Raw genomic sequence first — 17,904 nt, 5'->3', positions numbered from 1 at the left:
TCTCCCCTCGCCCCTTGCGGGGTCTTGCACAAAGACGCCTTTCACGCGGCCAGCGCCACCCTCTGCGCCGCCCTCCATGCCGGCTGCGCTGTCTTTGCCCACCCGCAGCACCAACCGGATTCCGGGTGGGTAATTGTGCCAGTCGTCGCCGCAGCAAGGCAGTAGCGGGTGCGAGCGGGCTGTTCCCACTAGGCGCCTCCCCACAGGCAGCAGATAGGGTTCCCTTGCTTACAGCCTCCCCGCGCTTTCTCTAGCCGTTCTCCAGGGCCACAGAAAGCACCCCTTCCTCTCCACAAACGATCCTTGAAGGTCTCGCTAGTGTGTCTAAATATGGGGGTGGTTGGGTGGCAGGAGTGGTTCTCTGGACTTTTGTCAAAATAAGGAATCCAGCGATCTGTCCACCTGCGGAGCCAAGGCGACTTCAGTTTACAATTAAAGAAGAACCTAGGATCAAGAAGTGGAAATAACCAGAGGAGAAAGGTCCGAAAGAACCCTCTAAGAACAAGGCGAAGAGAATTTTACAAGGAAAAAGCCCACGAAATGTTTGAGGGACGACAGCCTCTTTGATCAGCGCGGAAGGTGTGGAGGGCGTATAGAAAGCGATTTACTTTCCTCCGTAGGCTGATCTTTCGAAGTTGAAAATCAAGCCTCTGAGATATTCAGCTGCAGCTATTCAGCGCGTTCAATGCCTAGAACTGGCGTGCTGCTTTTCTCAAGTCAAGGCAAATGTTCAGGCATCTTAGACGCTTAACTGATCCTCTCCAGCCTTTCTTGCCTAAAGTTTCTCCATTTAACTCTAGAGGCAGCATAGGGCAGTGTAAAGAGGGCGGGAGTGGGGATCCCAAAGAAGGGTCTAGTTCTTATTTTCTGGGTCTGGGACTTGGGCAACTGGTAAAACTAACGTCTTTGAACCTTGAGGTCAAAGAGTGTAAAGGCGCGGGGGTGTAGGGGCTAGAGTTGTGGCTCAGTGGTAGAGCACTTGCCTCACATGTGTGAGGCGCTGGGTTCGATTCTCAGCACCACATAAAAATAAAGGTCCAGCAACAACTAAAAGATATTTAAAAATAAAAAAGAATGTAAAGGGGCCATGGGGGAAATTCCATGGAAGGAGACTTGTCTTCCTACCCTCTACAGGTTCACTTTTGCGTTTTCCTATCTTGCTTTATCTCCTCCAAGTGCCAATCAAATTGAAAACCAAATGCAGAGAATGTTTCAAAGTAAATGTAAGATGTATTGAAATATGCTTTTTTTTTAAAGAAAAATTAAGAAATAATTCAGCTCCTGGTCCACAGAAACAAGGAATTGTAATGTCCCCACTTGCTTTGCCTTTGAAAAGCCACTCCAGTAATCAGCCAAGCAGAGCTTTGATTTAGAAACTAAAGGCTAGTCTCCTGTGTTTTTCCTTTCCCTTCTACCAACACAAAGACAAGATGCGGCATAAAATAATGATGAAAAAGAGTTCAAAGCGATCCCAGAGAACCAGCACAGAGAGTGATTTCTAATGCAGTCCCAGTCCTTCACTGCTCCCCTAAGCTTTGCAGAGTACGTGAATAACAAGCACAAGTTGTCAGAATCTCTTTCCCGCCCACCCATTTCCTAAACATTGTTCACCGGAACCTGGATGCTAACTTGTCGGTCGTCATCTAAATGCATTCATGAAATCATATGTTTAATTTTTCCTTAGTTTTATAATACCTAATTCATTATCCACTTTGGAACCTTGAGCCTTTGTTCTCTGGTCAAACATGACTTATTTTGTAGAATCTTCTCTAAAACCAAGGCAAAAAAGGGTGAAATTTCATAATGAAGTATTATTTTTTAAGCTATAAATCTTTTGCTCTTTTAATTTCAACAAAATTTCAGAATTGCTTATCTTTCATTAGCAATGCACATGTGCAAGTTTATTCATTAAAGATAATTGTTTTTAACTGTAGAATTTTATGAGGTAGAATGTGATAATTTGACACATATACACAGTATTAGTGATCAAATCATGGTAGCTAACATGTCCATCTCTTTATACATTTAAAAAATTCTTTGATTAATGCTAATAATTGTACATTCTTATGGGGTACGGTGTGATATTTCAACACATGTATTTAGTATGTACTGATCAAATCAAGGTAATTAACATTTTCATTTCCTTTTTATTACTTTGTTTTTCAGTATCTTTTCAGTGGGGAAAAAAGTTTCTTTTAATAATAGTGGCTAAAAAATTGGAGCTTGGTAGATTCTGTTGCTTTTATTTAAAAATGTTTTAAAACAGCAAATAAAAATTGTATATATTTATAGTGACATGATACTTTGAAATATTCATATATTTAGAATAATTAAATTGGGCTAAATTAATGGATGCATTACCTGATACATTTATCATTTTTTTCTTGTGAGAATACTTAATACGCACTCTCTTGATTATTTTCAAGAATATAATACATTGTTGTTAAGTATAGTCACAATTTTGTACCATAGTCCATTGTTTTCATTTGTGTCAATCTCAACATTCCTAATGCTCTATTCAAATATGTTGAATCATTCATACATCTAAATAGACCTTGGATGTCCCTTTAGTAAAAAGACATAGCTTGTTTTTTTTTTCTCCCCAATTTTTTATCTTGCTCAATCCTTTACAATATACCCTCCCCAATCTTCCTTGGTCTTTCTTTCTTTTTCCACACCAACCCAAATAAAGCAAATCTCACTCTTTAGTTAAATTTACAAAAATTTTGTATAGACTGTAAAGAAACTTTCTGCTGATACAGTTTATATGCACTGTGTTTTGAATGTCTATGTAAAGGTGATAGCACTTGACCTTTGAACAAATTCAGGTAATGTACACTTTCAGCTCTACAGTTGTCAAGGTCATGGCTTGCTTACTTTTCATGTTTCTGAGTTTTTTCTTCTGCAAATTTTGGGGGTCATCTCAATTATCAAGAAACATACAGAGGGCCGGGTGTGATAGCACACATCTGGAATCCCAGCAGCTTGGGAGGCTGAAGCATGAGAATCACAAGTTCAAAGTCAGCCTCAGCAACTTAGTGAGGCCCTAACTAACTTATAGAAACCCGGACTCAAAATAAAATATATACAAAGGACTGGGATGTTGCTCAGTGGTTAAGCACCCTGGGTTTAATCCCTGGTGCCAAAAACAAACAAAACAATTAAAATAAAAAAACTGGATCCATTTTTTAGTCTTTTTGTTTTGCCTTTCTTGCATATTGTATTAAAATTCTTCTCTAAATCAATTTCAGATTGATACTCAACTTAATAGTTTATTTATTTACTCATAGTGATTAAGAATCATCCTTGCTAGTCAATTACACTTTCTAAATTTTAATAGTTCTAATAATATGGTTGGTAAGAAACGAACTATTCATAAAATAATACTAGAATAAAATGACACTTTAAATATGATTTAATAAATATATTTTATTTAGTTAGATCTTATTTAAATTTATAAAATTCTTTTTAGTTTTGTAGGGTTAATGTTTAAACTGAATGAAAAGACTAAGGATATAAGAATTCTACTTTTTAAGGGTGAGATTATGCTTTACTTTTCTCCCTGCTCTACATACATCTATACAAGATGACTGTCTTAAATCATCACCTAAGATGGTTAAGGCAAGGAGTTCTGGTACTGTGAATGTTAAAAATGAAATCTCTGGACAAATAAGTCAAAGAACAAAAACAATTAAAAGAGTAACTGGGAGTATAGCTCGGAGTTATGGTACATGCCTAGCACACTTGGGTCTGATACCTAGCAAGACAGGGGTGGTTGTGGAGAGAATGAATGAGAATATACCCTTTAGAACTGTGTACTATCAGCAATAAAAAGCCTGATTTTCAAGAGAAATCCTGCATTTCTAAAGAACCTTGACATGAATATTTTATACATAGGCACATGATAAAATAGATAAATGAATGCATATAATGTTAGTAAAGTCAATATTCATAAAACAATACATGAGTAAAAAAGAATCTTGACAACAATCTCCTTGAAGCACTGGGAAAGTCCCCCCCCCCCTACTCACTATTCTCACTATTAGAAAGTCTTTTTTCATATGTCTTTTAGTCATTCAGTGTAAAACATTATAACATGAAACAGCAGAGGCTGACCTTTTCTCTATTGTATTTGTGGATTACAGTTGCAGTCATTACATATACAAATGCCCATTCTTATTTTAGATCTTATAATGTAAGTCTTAAGAGGCAAAATGTATATTTTTAAGATATTTATACTTTTACATTATATTTTATTTACAAAAATGGACTTTAAGAAATTGATATAGAAGCTTCTTAGAGGTAAATAATAGTGAAGGTCCCATATGTGAACCAATTTAGACCTATAGTCATAATACAGGGTTTCTTTGAGAAAAAAAAAATCTCTATCCCCACATTCATCTGCATCCACAATGGCAATAACATTATGAAAACATGAAGAAAAAAAAAGAATATGCTACAACACCTAAAGTGTGGTGAAATCTAAGACAAATGGTAAATTAAATATCCTCTGACAGTCAATACTACTAATTAAGGGTTTAAATTGAGAAAAAGAAAACTTGATATATTTTAATATGTAGATGAAATTAATTTGTACCTTCTCCAATTTCTAAGGAGACACATTATAACTCAACTTAATAAGTTAAAACAATAATAAGGTCAAAGAAATCAGTATTCAAATTATTACCCATACAAAAATATTTAATATTTTTTGTCTTCTTCTATATTTCTTCAGCCCATCATTTCAAATTGTTCAAGTCACATAAGGAGACTTAGCTAACATTTGTGCAAGAAGTAAGGTTAGACTGAAGCCTGAGAATCAACCTTAGACGAATACAATGCATGTTCATCAGAAGTTTACATGAAACAAATCTGTCTGAATTCAGAAGTGGGGCTTATTTCCAAAACAACTAGTTTTGGAGTAGGAAGGGATTCTCAGAGGCCTGTGATCTTGCTATTGGGTTGTTAATATGCTCTTCAGCTGTCCCAGTTGGAACTGTCCATCAGTGAAGAATGTGAGGAATGCATGACTAGTGTAGGCATCTATGGTGAAATACATGAATTTTCCATTTCCCTGTCTCTTGAGGGTGGGAGGCAGGAGGCTGGCACAGGACATGGGGATGCATGCTCCCACCTCTCCTGGTAAGCAATCAACATCCTTTATTCTTGTTTCCTATGAAAGAGAGAATCTGATACACATTCATGCTCAAATAGAAATCCTTTACTTCTTTCATTAAACAAAATTTGTTGAGTGATCACTGATGAGTCCGACAATCTTTTAAGTCTTGGGTATGCTGCTGTAAACAATTGAAATAAAGTTTTTGTGAATGTGCATTCTGGTTGTGGGAAAATAAACAGGTTAATAAGTCAATAAGCAAAAGTAACTTCAGTAATGGTATGGAGTTTATGGAACAAAGAGTCATGTCAGAGAGTAACCAGAGGTGAGAAGGAGCCATCATTTACATAAAGGACCACACTAATATTTGAATACATTATATTTATGGAATAAAACACAGGAAGGGATTCCAGAAAGAGGTTAAAGTCTTGGTGTGGAAACAGCTTTGGAGTGTTAAAGGAAAAGACAAAAACTGTGGCAGAAATTTCTTCCATACAGAAGAATTTTTAGCAATCTAAGAGAGGTAGTTCTGTGATTTCCAATTGAGCTTTGAATGCAGAAGATTTCTTGGTTGTTCCCAAACCTCAGGGAAATAAGGAATGGAAGTATCATTTACTTAGTTACTATTAGGAGTTCTGTCTAGAGTTTATCCTCTGGAGGAACTAATAGCACGAACCCCCACAAACCTGTCTCTGAAACACAGATGATTGTTCTCATTTATAGATGAGAAAATTTAGTTTGAAAGATTTAGAAACTTGCTCAACATATTACAATAAGTAAATATAAATAAATATATGATATATGATATAATGAATATATAGAAAATTTATTACAAAGATAGAATATTTGAAACAGTATGGTACTGGATTAAAGCCACATGTTATGGAATAGATGATGTAATAGCTGTCTTAAAGAAAGACATAATGGAATGGAATAAAAGTCTACAAATAAATTCAGAAATACAGAATCTGCTATCTTTGACAAGAGGATCAAGAATACTCTTGGGGAAAGGATAGTCTCTTTTAACAAAAGGTGTTCAGAAAATGGGATATCCTTATGCAAAGAATGAATTTGTATTCCTATCTCACACTGTGCACAATAACCAACTCAAATGAATTAAAGACCTAAATATAGGATCTGAAACTACAAAAATCACTAAAAGAAAATACTGGAGAAAGCCCCATGACATTGGGGCTTTCTTAGTAATAATTTCATAGCTATGACATCAAAAGCAAAAATAAACAACTGGGACTATGTCAAAGTAAAAAAGCTTCTGGAAGCAAAGGAAAAAAACAGAGTAAAAAAGCAACCTACAGAATTGTAGAATATATTTGCAAACCATATACCTGTCAAGAGGTTAATTTTCAAAATATATAAAGAACTTCTATAACTGAATAGTAAAAAAACCCTAAATAGGCTGATTTTAAAATGATCAAAACACATAAATAGAAATTTCTCCAGAGAAGATACACAAATGGGTAACATGTATATGAAAATAGGCTTAATGTCCTTAATAAGCTAATCAAAATCACAATAAGATAGCTCTATGCCTGTCAGAATGTCTGTTGGCCAAAAGAAAAAAGAAAAGCAGCAAATGTTGGCTAGGATATGGAAAAATTGGTACCCCGTTCCCTGTTGGTGGACAGTTGGTATGGAAAATAGTATGGAGATTCCTAAATAAATTAAAAACTGAAGTACCATATGATCCAGGAATACTAGATTTTTATTCCAAAGAATTGAAGTTGGAATCTTGAAGAGATACTATACTCCCATGTTTCATTGCAACAGTATTCACAATAGCCAAATGATGAAACAATCTAAATTTCCATGGATGGGTGAACGGATAAAGAACATATGTATATTTATACACATACACACACTAACATTATTTATCCTTAAAAAGAAGAAAATTTTGCAATATGTAACAATATGGATGAACCTTAAGGGCATTATTTTAAAATGTAATAAGCCCATCACAGAAGGACAAATACAGTATGATTCCTCTTAAATGAAGTGTCTAATAAAACAGTAAAATTCATAGAATCTATGAATGGAGTGGTGAATTCCAGAGCCTAGGGAAAAAGACAAAGAGAGTTGCTAATCAATGGGAATGATATTTTATTTGAGTAAGATGAATTAATTTGAGAAATATGCAATACAACATGTACCTCTAGTTAATAAAACAGTCCTGTATGCTTAAAAATTTGTTTAGAATGTAGGTATTACTTTAAATGATTTTGTCACAAAAATTCTTAAAAAAAGAAAAAAGCTCAAAAACATACAATAAATAGTTGGTGCAGGATTTGAACCTAGTTTTTTCTGATCGTAAGTCCAATTATTTCCATTAGACTTGATTTTTTCAAATTATATCCTGGATTGTTCTGATATTAGAATGCACAGAGATTAATCACAAACGGTTTGTACAATGGTAAATAAAATAAATGAATGAATAGGAGAATTAAAAATGAGCTATATGAGAGAAACCTGTTAAGAATTGTTTTTAGAAAATTTTAAATTAAACCTGGTATTCTTTTAAACCAATTCAGAATTTTTCCTTTATAATATGGAGAGCTAGAGTCTCCTAAATCTTCATTTCACATTCTATATAGCACTTGCCAAGACTTGAATGAACATTCTTGGCCTGAGTCAATGCCTACTCTCTGATATTGGGTTTGGTACTACTGTTATAAATCTCAAGTTTCTGATGAGTTCATAATTAGAATCATCATGACAATGATGATTGGTACTATACAATACTATACAATACTAGTGGTACTATACAATACTAATGGTTTCCCGTCACATTCAAACCTTGGAAAGACAACTGGGAGTAATGGTATGGGAAAAGTTCAATAGAATCCGTAATGGAAAATAATCCAGATCATTAGTGCACAGCTTTAGCAATTACTACTTTAAATGATAGTTAGTTTGTTATATCCATTTATTCATTCATTCTATTAGCCAGATAGATAGTTATTTGGGCAATCAGTCCTATGAGCCAGAAACTTCTAGGAACCAGGGATAGATGAAAGAGAAAAGAGGAACTAAGATTAGTAACAATGAATAAAATGTAAAACTCCTTCTCCCTCGTACAGGGAAGATATACAATAATCACGGATCTAAGGACGTTCTATAATAAAGGACATAAAGTACTATGTTAAAAATAAATAGAACATGGGGCTGGCATTGTGGCTCAGTGGTACAGTGCTTGCTTAGTATGTGTGATGCACTGGGTTGGATCTCTGGCACCACATTAAAAAAATATAAGAAATAAACAAATAAAATAAAGGTATTGTGTCCATCTACAACTAAAAAAAATTAAAAAAAATAACGGTATGTAGGGTGTATATGTGTAATTTCTTAGTTTTAAAATTTATTTATTTATTTTAATTAGGCATATATGAGAGCAGAATGCATTTTGATTCATTGTACACAATTGCAGTATAACTTTTCATTTTTCTGGTTGTACATGATGTAGCATCACACCATACACGTACCTAGGGCAATGATGTCCGTCTCATTCCACAGTGTATCCTGCCCCCAAGTCTTCTCCCCATCTCTCCCTCCCCTTTGCCCAAAGTTTCTCCTTTTTTCCCATGCGCCCCCCCCCCATTATGGATCAGCATCCGTATATATGTAATTTTTAAAGAGTGGTTAGGGTGGGCTTCATTGAGAAATTGACATTTGAGTAAACACTTGGAAGAGTTGCGAAGTGACTCCCATAGTTTTCTGAAGGAAGGAAATTTGAGGCAGAGAAAACAGCCAGTGCAAAGATTCTATGGTGGGGTCATGTCTAGCATAGAAAGACAAAAAAGAGTTTTGTCAGATAGGAGTGAGCAAGGGAGGAGTGGTAGGTGATGAGCTCCAGAAGTCATGTGGGAGCCAGACTGTGGACAATTTCTAGTTCATTTTGAGAAGTCTGACTGAAGTGGTAAACTTGAGAGAATTTTAGGAGATGACTCATCTTATTTTGTTGAGAATAGAATATACAGCCAGGCAAGGGCAGAAACTGAGTCCAATGGGAATTTTTTTCTATCACTCATACAAATAATATGGTGACTAAGACCATGGTGGCTAAACAAGAATTAGAAGTGGTTGGATTCTGGATGCATTTTGAAATTATAGCAAAAAGGAATTCTTGGTAAATTGGATGGGAATACTTGAGAAAAAGAGAAGTCTAGGATGATTACCAAGGCTTTGGGCCTGAGACACCATCAAGGTGGATCCATCAACTAAGATAGGAGTTGATGTAAGTGTTGGTGTGTGAAAGCAGAAAACACCAGGTGAATAAAGAGATAGCTTTACTCTGTTTGTTGCGACGGAGAGGAAATTCATTAATGAAGATGACCTCAAAGATAAGGAAAGGGACATGAGGGACAGGAAGACATAAAGGGAGTCATCTTGTCATTTTCTGAAAGTGGGTAAGAAAGACGGAGAAGGCCCTTAACTGGATCTTTGAGGACGGCAGTGATAGGTTATCTTGGAGTACTCAAGAGTATTATGGTCTTTTGTGCTTAGTCATTTCTTGAAAGCAAAGGTGTGGAAGCAGAGAGCTCAGATAAAGTTAAAAATTGTCCAATGAAAAGCAAGAGTTTAGTTTTGAACTTACAAGGTGTAAGATTCCTGTTCCAACACTACAGAAAATATTTGAAGAAGACCTTGAAAGATGGAAAGATCTCTCATGTTCTTGGATAGGCAAGATCAATATTGTCAAATGGCCATAATGCCAAAAATATACAGATTTAATGAAATTCCTATTAATGTTCCAATGATCTTTTTCATAGAAATAGAAAACACAGTTATGAAATTTATGTGGAAAGCAGTCCTCGGCAAGAAAAGTGAAGCAGGAAGCATCACAATACCAGATCTTAAACTATACTATAGAATTATAGTAACAAAAATGGCATGGTATTGGCAACAAAACAAACATGGAGACCAATGGTACAGAATAGAAAACACAGAGACAAACCCACATAAATACAGTTATCTCATAGTAGACAAAGGTGCCAAAAACATACATTGAAGAAAAGAGAGCCTCTCCCACAAATGGTGCTGGGGAAACTGGAAAGCCATATGTAGCAAAATGCAATTAATCTCTCACCCTGCACAAAACTCAACTCAAAGTGGATCAAGGGCTTAGGCACCAGAACCAGAGACCCTATACCTAATAGAAGAAAAAGCAGGCCCACATTTTTATCATGTCAGTTTAGGAACCGAACTCCTCAACAAGACTTCTGAAGCACAATAAGTAAAATCAAGAATCAATGAATGGGATTGTATTAAACTAAAAAGGTTCTTCACAGTAAAGGAAACTATTAAGAGAGAGCTTACAGAATGGGAGAAAATCTTTGCCACCTGAACCTCAGAGCATTAATCTCCAGGAAATATAAAGAATTCAAAAACTTAACACCAAAAAAAAAAAACCCCACAAATAACCCATTCAATAAATGGGCAAACAAACTGAACAGACAATTCACAAAAGAAGAAATACAACTGATTAACAAATATATGAAAAAAATTTCAACATCACTAGCAATTAGAAAAATGCAAATTAAAACTATACTGAGATTACATCTTACTCAAGTCAGAATGGTTCCAATGATCTTTTTAATAGAAATAGAAAACACAGTTATGAAATTTATTTGGAAAGCAGTCCAAATAAATAGTATCAAGAATACTAGTAACAATAAATGTTGGCAAGGATGTGGGGAAAAAGATAACATTCACACATTGCTGGTGGGACTGCAAATTGGTACAACCATTCTGGAAAGCAATATGGAGATTCTGAGAAAACTTGGAATGGAACCACCATTTGCCCCAGTTTTCCCACTGCTTGGCTTATACCCAAAGGACTTAAACCAGCATACTATAGTGACATGGCCACATCAATGTTCATAGCAGCTCAATTTACAATAACTAAGCTGTGGAACAAATCTACATGTTCTTCAGTAGGTGAATGGATAAAGAAATTGTGGTACATATATCAATGGAATATTACTCAGCCATATAGAAAAATGAAATGATGGCATTTGCTGGTAAATGAATGAAACTGGAGACTATCATGCTAAATAAGATAAGTCAATCCTCCCAAATCAAAGGCTGAATGCTCTCTCTGATATTTGGATGTTGACTCACGATAGGCAGGGGATGGGGGTGTGGGAGGAGTAGAGGTTCATAGAAATGAACAAGGGGACTGGGGGAAAGGGAGGGAGAATGGGAATGGGAAAGATAGTGGAATAAACTGTATATAGCTTTCCTGTGTTCATATATGAATACATGACCAGTGTTAACTCCACATCATATACAACCACAAGAATGGGAAGTTATACTCATGTATGTAGGATACATCAAAACACATTCTATTGTATATATCCAAAAAGAACAACAACAACAACAACAAAAGATTCCTGTTCAATTTCCTGCTGAAAATTCCGTAAATATATGCTTGCTTGTTATCAAGATGTTTGCTCTGACATAGCATATAAATTAATCAAGTTTATTTTATTTTAGTGGGCAGGTAAAAATCCATGAACTGTTTACTTTTTGATTTTACAGTTTCAGTTTAAGCAGGCTTCATATTACTAAATGATCTATTTCAGCACACCTGGAGCGTTCATCTGACACACCAGATATCCATTTTTTCAGTGGCAGGATTTGGGAATAATTAGAGACTGCTATGTCCTTGCCATGGCTCCTTTTACATTCACTCCTATCCATAAAAGTCATAAGCTCTTTCCTTTTTAGGCACTTAGGTGTCCAGTAGATTGGAAAAGCCATGCATTTTTTTTTTTAAGAAGAAAGCTCCCAAGAGACACAAAAACCTTTTCACTGATTGTGTACAGCAAAACATATGAAATGGTGTATTTGGTTAAAGATTATAAGTTCTTGGTTTAGATTTTTCCCAAAGTCCTCCTAACACCCCTCAGAGAGTGCCTCATATTTCATATGACATTCTTGACAGCCAAACTTTGATCAAAGTGGTCAGAAAAGTGATAAGAAACAGTGCTAAGAGAAAGACAGCAAAAAATGTAATAGCAAATAATATGTATGTGGAATGAGAAATAGTGAGGATATAGAGGTTTTACATAGGAAAGAACATGTTGAGTTAAAAATATTTGAGGTCAAATTTAACACATAAATGATAAAAATTGTAAGGTTAAGCTGTACTACAAGGACAAAAGGCACTGGCAAAATGTAATATCATATTTTGAACGGGCTTCATTTTGTAGGTTTGCAAATCTGAATTGGACCATTCCCTTTATTTGAGGGGAAGAGATGACTTGGTTTTATAGTAATTCCCAGTTGTGATCTATACTAGCATTGCCTTTTCTTGGATTTAGAGAAGCATCATTTTAACTAAATTCTCTTAATTAATGGAGGAAATGAGATCAAGAAACCAATGTCGGGCTGGGGATGTGGCTCAAGCGGTAGGCGCTCGCCTGGCATGCGTGTGGCCCGGGTTCGATCCTCAGCACCACATACAAACAAAGATGTTGTGTCTGCCGAAAACTAAAAAATAAATACTAAAAAAAAAAAAAAGAAACCAATGTCAACTTTTCATTTAAATGTATTATCTCATTTAATTCTCAATAGTTCTACAATCCTAGATACCATCATTTTCTGTATTCTACAAATCACGAAATTTAGAGAGTTAAGGTAACTGACCAAATTATGTTCTTATTTTTTAGGGACAGTGGGAAGTTGAGGATGTAGGATTCAAATCCTTGTCTATGACTTCAACAAAAAATAAAAATCTCTCAACGACTGTACCTTTTACTACCTTCCATTTATATGTCATTCAAGAGTTCTATTATTTCTCCTTTGTCAGTCTTTTTTTCTGGGCTAACAGATTTCTATAATTTTTGTATTAAACCATTTCTTTCTTAACCTTTGACTGATTCTTCTATTTGCTCCTGAGTGATGTAATTTATCTGACTCTTGCATAACATCAAAAGGCCTGGGTGAGCTTCAAATTTCACTTGGTAATAAATCAAAGTAATGCAAATTAAATTCACTCAATTGTGTTAAATACAATGTCTAATGAAGAATAAATGTATTTCAACATTTTGTATTAGTAATGCATCATTGATGTCTTTCATTTTTCTCATGCTTTTTGGTGTTCTGTTCTTGTTAGTGTTCCATAGTACATTTTCCATGCGAACCACTTTACATTTGTCGTCTTTTGAATGATCCATTTTGTATTGGTTTAAACCCATTTCTTCAAGTTCTCAGGTTCATATTCTGTTTTGACCCTGATTTTAAAAAGCTTTATAACTCTCCTAATCATTTATAAATTCAACTGGTATTAACATATTTTAATAAAAAGTTTTGAGTTGAATGGTCCTGGCTTCTAAATGACCTTTATGGACTCTCAACAGCATTTTGTCCCATTCAGGATATTTACATTTAAAATTACTTTCTAGGTTTGATTTTCTGCCAAATGCAATGTTCTCTTGAGGCAATGTCATCTCACCAAAAACTTAGTTTTAGTTTTTTTCCATTTGAAGGATTGAAGACAGAATAAATTATGAATATTTAATATTGGCTTTGATAATAATTACAACATACATCTATTTCGGATGTAGTTATCTTTGGTTATTTTGCCTTCCCAGCTGCCAAATTTTTAATTGTTCCAAAGGTTATCTTCAAAGACAAACTCAATTAGAAACCAACAAACAAATCAGACTCTGTGTACCTGCGATAGTTAAAACCTGGTGACTTTGGGAATGCATTTCCAGCCATGATTCCTGCAGTTGTCAACACAGGTTTGTCCTAGTAAGTAAGACAATCACAAAATCACAAAACCGATGTTATCACTGAACTCACTGCCCCCAAATTACCTTTCTAACATTTATCAGTCTTGGTGTACTCCTTAGTTTCTCTATGGTTCTTTGCAAGGCATTTTATGTTAATTTCCTGATTCTTTTCACCAGCAAGACTGATACAAAGCAAGATGTTAATCAAATATTTTTTGGTTATTTTGGTCTTGGAGATTGATCCAATAGGCACTTAACCACTGAGTCATTTTCCCAGTCCTTTTTCATTTTTTTTTTTTTTTAATTTTGAGACAGTGTCTTGCTAAGTTGTTTAGGGCTTCACTAAATTGCTGATGCTGGCTTTGAACTTGTGATCCTCCCATCACAGCCCATAGGCATGCACCACCATGCCTGGCTCAAATCTTTTTTTTGAATGTGAAACTTTCAGTTTTTGTTTGGGTTTCTGCTAGAATAAATTTATCATAAGTAGGTCTTGAACTCCATCTTTTGCTTCCATTTTCTTAAAAATAACAAAATGCGACTTGAAGGGATGTTTCTCTCTCATTTTTTTTTTTTTGGTTATCCTTCAGAGGATATTCCTAATAAGAGGGTTGAAAAATGGTGATATATTTTAAATAAAATAGGAGAATGAACTCTTGTATGTTGTCTCAATGTACCTTTTATTAATGCCCTTCATTATTAGAATAACAGATAATTGATAGAAGCTTAGGGGCTTTTCAGTCATCCACCCTGCAGTCTCTGATTTGACGAGTATGAAGTCATCATCTTCATACAATAAGTTAGAGTCATTTGAGTCCAGGCTATTTTGAAATGAACTATGCTATTATTGTTTCAATTTTTTATTATTATGTCATAACTATATTAACTCTTAACTGATTCATAAAAGTTTTTAATGTCTATGGGCAGCTAATTAGAGATTATTTTGAAGGTCTGTACTTGAGTAAAAAACTAATTATTTATTGATTAAGTATTTAAAAGCTAGGCATGGTAGTGGACACCTTTAATTCTAGCAATTCAGGAGGCTGAAGCAGGAGGATTGCAAGTTTGAGACTAATCTCAGGAAGGCAGCGAGATCCTAAGTAACTAGAGAGACCTAGTCTCAAAAAATAAAAAGGGCTGGGGATGTGGCTCAGTGGTAAAGTGTTTCTGGGGTCAATCCCTAGTACCAAAAAAGGAAAACCAAACAACAACAACAAAAATATTGGCAGAGGGGAGGGAAAATGGAAGGGAAAATGGGGAGGGTTATGAACTAAAAGTGAATTCTATGCATGAACGAGTTTGTTGGGATGAACCCAACTACTGTGCAGAACTGTAAAGCTCTAATAAAAAAAATAAGTACTTATATAGGGAAAACAGAGACTTCCCCATTCATTATTTTAAACATACTTTATTTTACTTTTAGAACTAGGAATTGAATCCAGAGATTTTTGCATGCTGGACATACACTCTATCACTGAACTATGCTCAGACCCTTACCTTTACACTTATTTTATTAATAAGATAATTTAAATAAGTGTCTTGGAATAATACACAGGAAAAGGAAAAGGGTGATGTCACACCAGAAACATAAAACACATAATATATGTCTATTTATCATCTCCTTTTTATACGTAGATGAACCTGAGGGCAAAATATTAGTTAGAAAATGCATATTGAAAAATGCTTGGTGCTAGAAGAATAATTCACTTTATTTTCCATTTATGGTACTCAATTCTCCACACTTTAGCAGTATGTATTTTTATCAGTTTGCATTATGCAAACTTTCTTGTGCAAGAAAGAGACACAAAGATGCCTTGGAACAAAGCAAACAAGAAAGCAAATAGGCAGACACACAATGGGAAGAAAAGAATTCAGAACATTAAAGTTTTTTACTAAGTAAGGTAACTGGTGGTGGCTGTAGCTAAAATATTTGAGAGATAACTCAGAACTTAGCATAAGCTTCTCTTAGTGATAAGACATAACAGAGCTAGCTTCTGTGTTTCACATCCATCTTCCTCTTCTCACCCAAAGCACGTCTTCTGCCCTGTCATTGTCATATTTCTCCTTCCCCAGATAAAATGCCTTTTAGCAATAGCATTTTCTTGTGGAGAATATACAACAACAGTGTGCCTGGATGAAATTCATAGGGTAATGAGAAGAGATGAAAGGCCTTCTGGGTAATGAGAGGAAAAATTGTAAATCTCTGATCTACACCTGGGAGTTGTTAGGGTTTGACTCTAAAGCCAATCTCCCAGAAAGCCCACGTCTTAGGCAATGCAGGAATGTTCACAGGTGACCCATAACCGCATCAGGGAATTAATCCATTTGACAGATTATGATTTGAATGGACTTCTGGGTAGTAACCATAGGCAGGTAGAGAATGGGTGGAAGAAGTCTCACTCAGGGCATGGCCTGTCCCTGACCCCTTTTTCTCTCTGTGCTTCTTAGTTGTCATGAGCTGAGCAGCTTTTCTTGGCCAGGCCCTTCCACCATGATGTCCTGCCTCACCTCTGGCCCAGAGCAATGGAGTCAGTGGACTAAGGACTTAGATTTCTGAAACTAGGAACCTAAATAAACTTTTCCTCCTCTGAGTTGTTCTTATCAAGTATTTTGATCACAGGGACAAAAAGCTGACTATCACAGTAGACTACAATGCATGTGTTTCTTCCTCATTGGACACCCTAGTGTGTTTCAAAATATGGCCTCTGGACTAACAAAGAACTTGTTAGAAATGCAAATTCTCAGGCCTCACTCCAGATCTGCTAGATCAGAATCTCTGAAAGTGGGGTCCAACAATTTATGTTTTAATAAGACCTCCAGGTGATTCTGTTGCATGCTATGAAAACTTTGGGCTACCCCAGTAAATATCAGGTCCTACCCCAGTAAATATCAACATGCTTTTTAACAAGATGCTCTGATGATCCTCTGTACATTCAAGTTAGGGAGGCACAAGTCTGGCCATTCTGTCATGATTTTTTGGCCTTGGGTGTGTTGTGAAATCACCTGGGAGTCTTCATATAAAAATACCCTCAAGATCTTGAGTTTTTGATTAAATTGTTCTGGGATGTTGTCTAAACTTTAGTTTTTTTTTTTTTTTTTTTTAATCACCCTTGGTATTTCTGTTAGGCAGACAAGGTTAAGAATCACTGCTTTACAGTATGGAGATTCCTGAGAAAACTTGAAATGTAACCACCATTAGACCCAGTTATCTCACTGCTTGGCATATACCCAAAGGATTTAAAATGAGTATACTATAGTGATACAGCCACATCGATGTTTTTAGCAGCTCAATTCACAATAATTAAGCTATGGAACCAACCTAGATGCCCTTAAACAGATGAATTGATAAAGAAAATGTGTTACATACACACAATGGACTATTACTAAGCCATAGAGAAGAATGAAATGATGGCATTTGTAGGTAAAAAGATGGAACTGGAAACTATTATGCTAAGTGAAATAAGCCAATCTCCAAAAAACCAAAGGTTGAATGTTCTCCCTGATATGTGGATATTGACTTCACAATAGACCAGAAGGTGGGGAGGGAAGACTGGATGTAGAACAATTGGACAAGGGGGAGTGCAGGGAAAGGAGGGGGGATAGAAATGGGAAAGACAGTAGAAGAAAGAAAGTAGAATAATCAGACACAACTTTCCTATGTTAATATGTGAATACACAACCAGTGTAAGTCCACATCATATACAACTACAAAAATGGGAAGTTATACTCCATGTATGTAGGATATGCCAAAATACATTCTACTGTCATATATAATATAAAAAGAATAAATAAAAAATTTTAAAAGATCACTACTTTAAGTGCCCAAATAGAGTTCATTTACTTTGTTGTTGTTGTTCATTCCTAACAAGCTTCTTTATTTGGTTTCTGACCTGGAAAACCCTGAAGGAAATCTTAATCTTCAGCTGCATTAAATGAAGAACATCCAAGGTAAGAGATAATTACTTCCACTAAATGATTAGATCACACTTTATGTGCTGTCTTTTTTTTTTTTTTTTTTTTTGATTCTCTCTG

Source organism: Urocitellus parryii, chromosome 1 (assembly GCF_045843805.1).
Source record: "Urocitellus parryii isolate mUroPar1 chromosome 1, mUroPar1.hap1, whole genome shotgun sequence".
Lineage (NCBI taxonomy): Eukaryota > Metazoa > Chordata > Mammalia > Rodentia > Sciuridae > Urocitellus > Urocitellus parryii.
The sequence above is the reverse complement of the archived record's forward strand: the minus strand, read 5'-3'. Positions refer to the sequence as shown.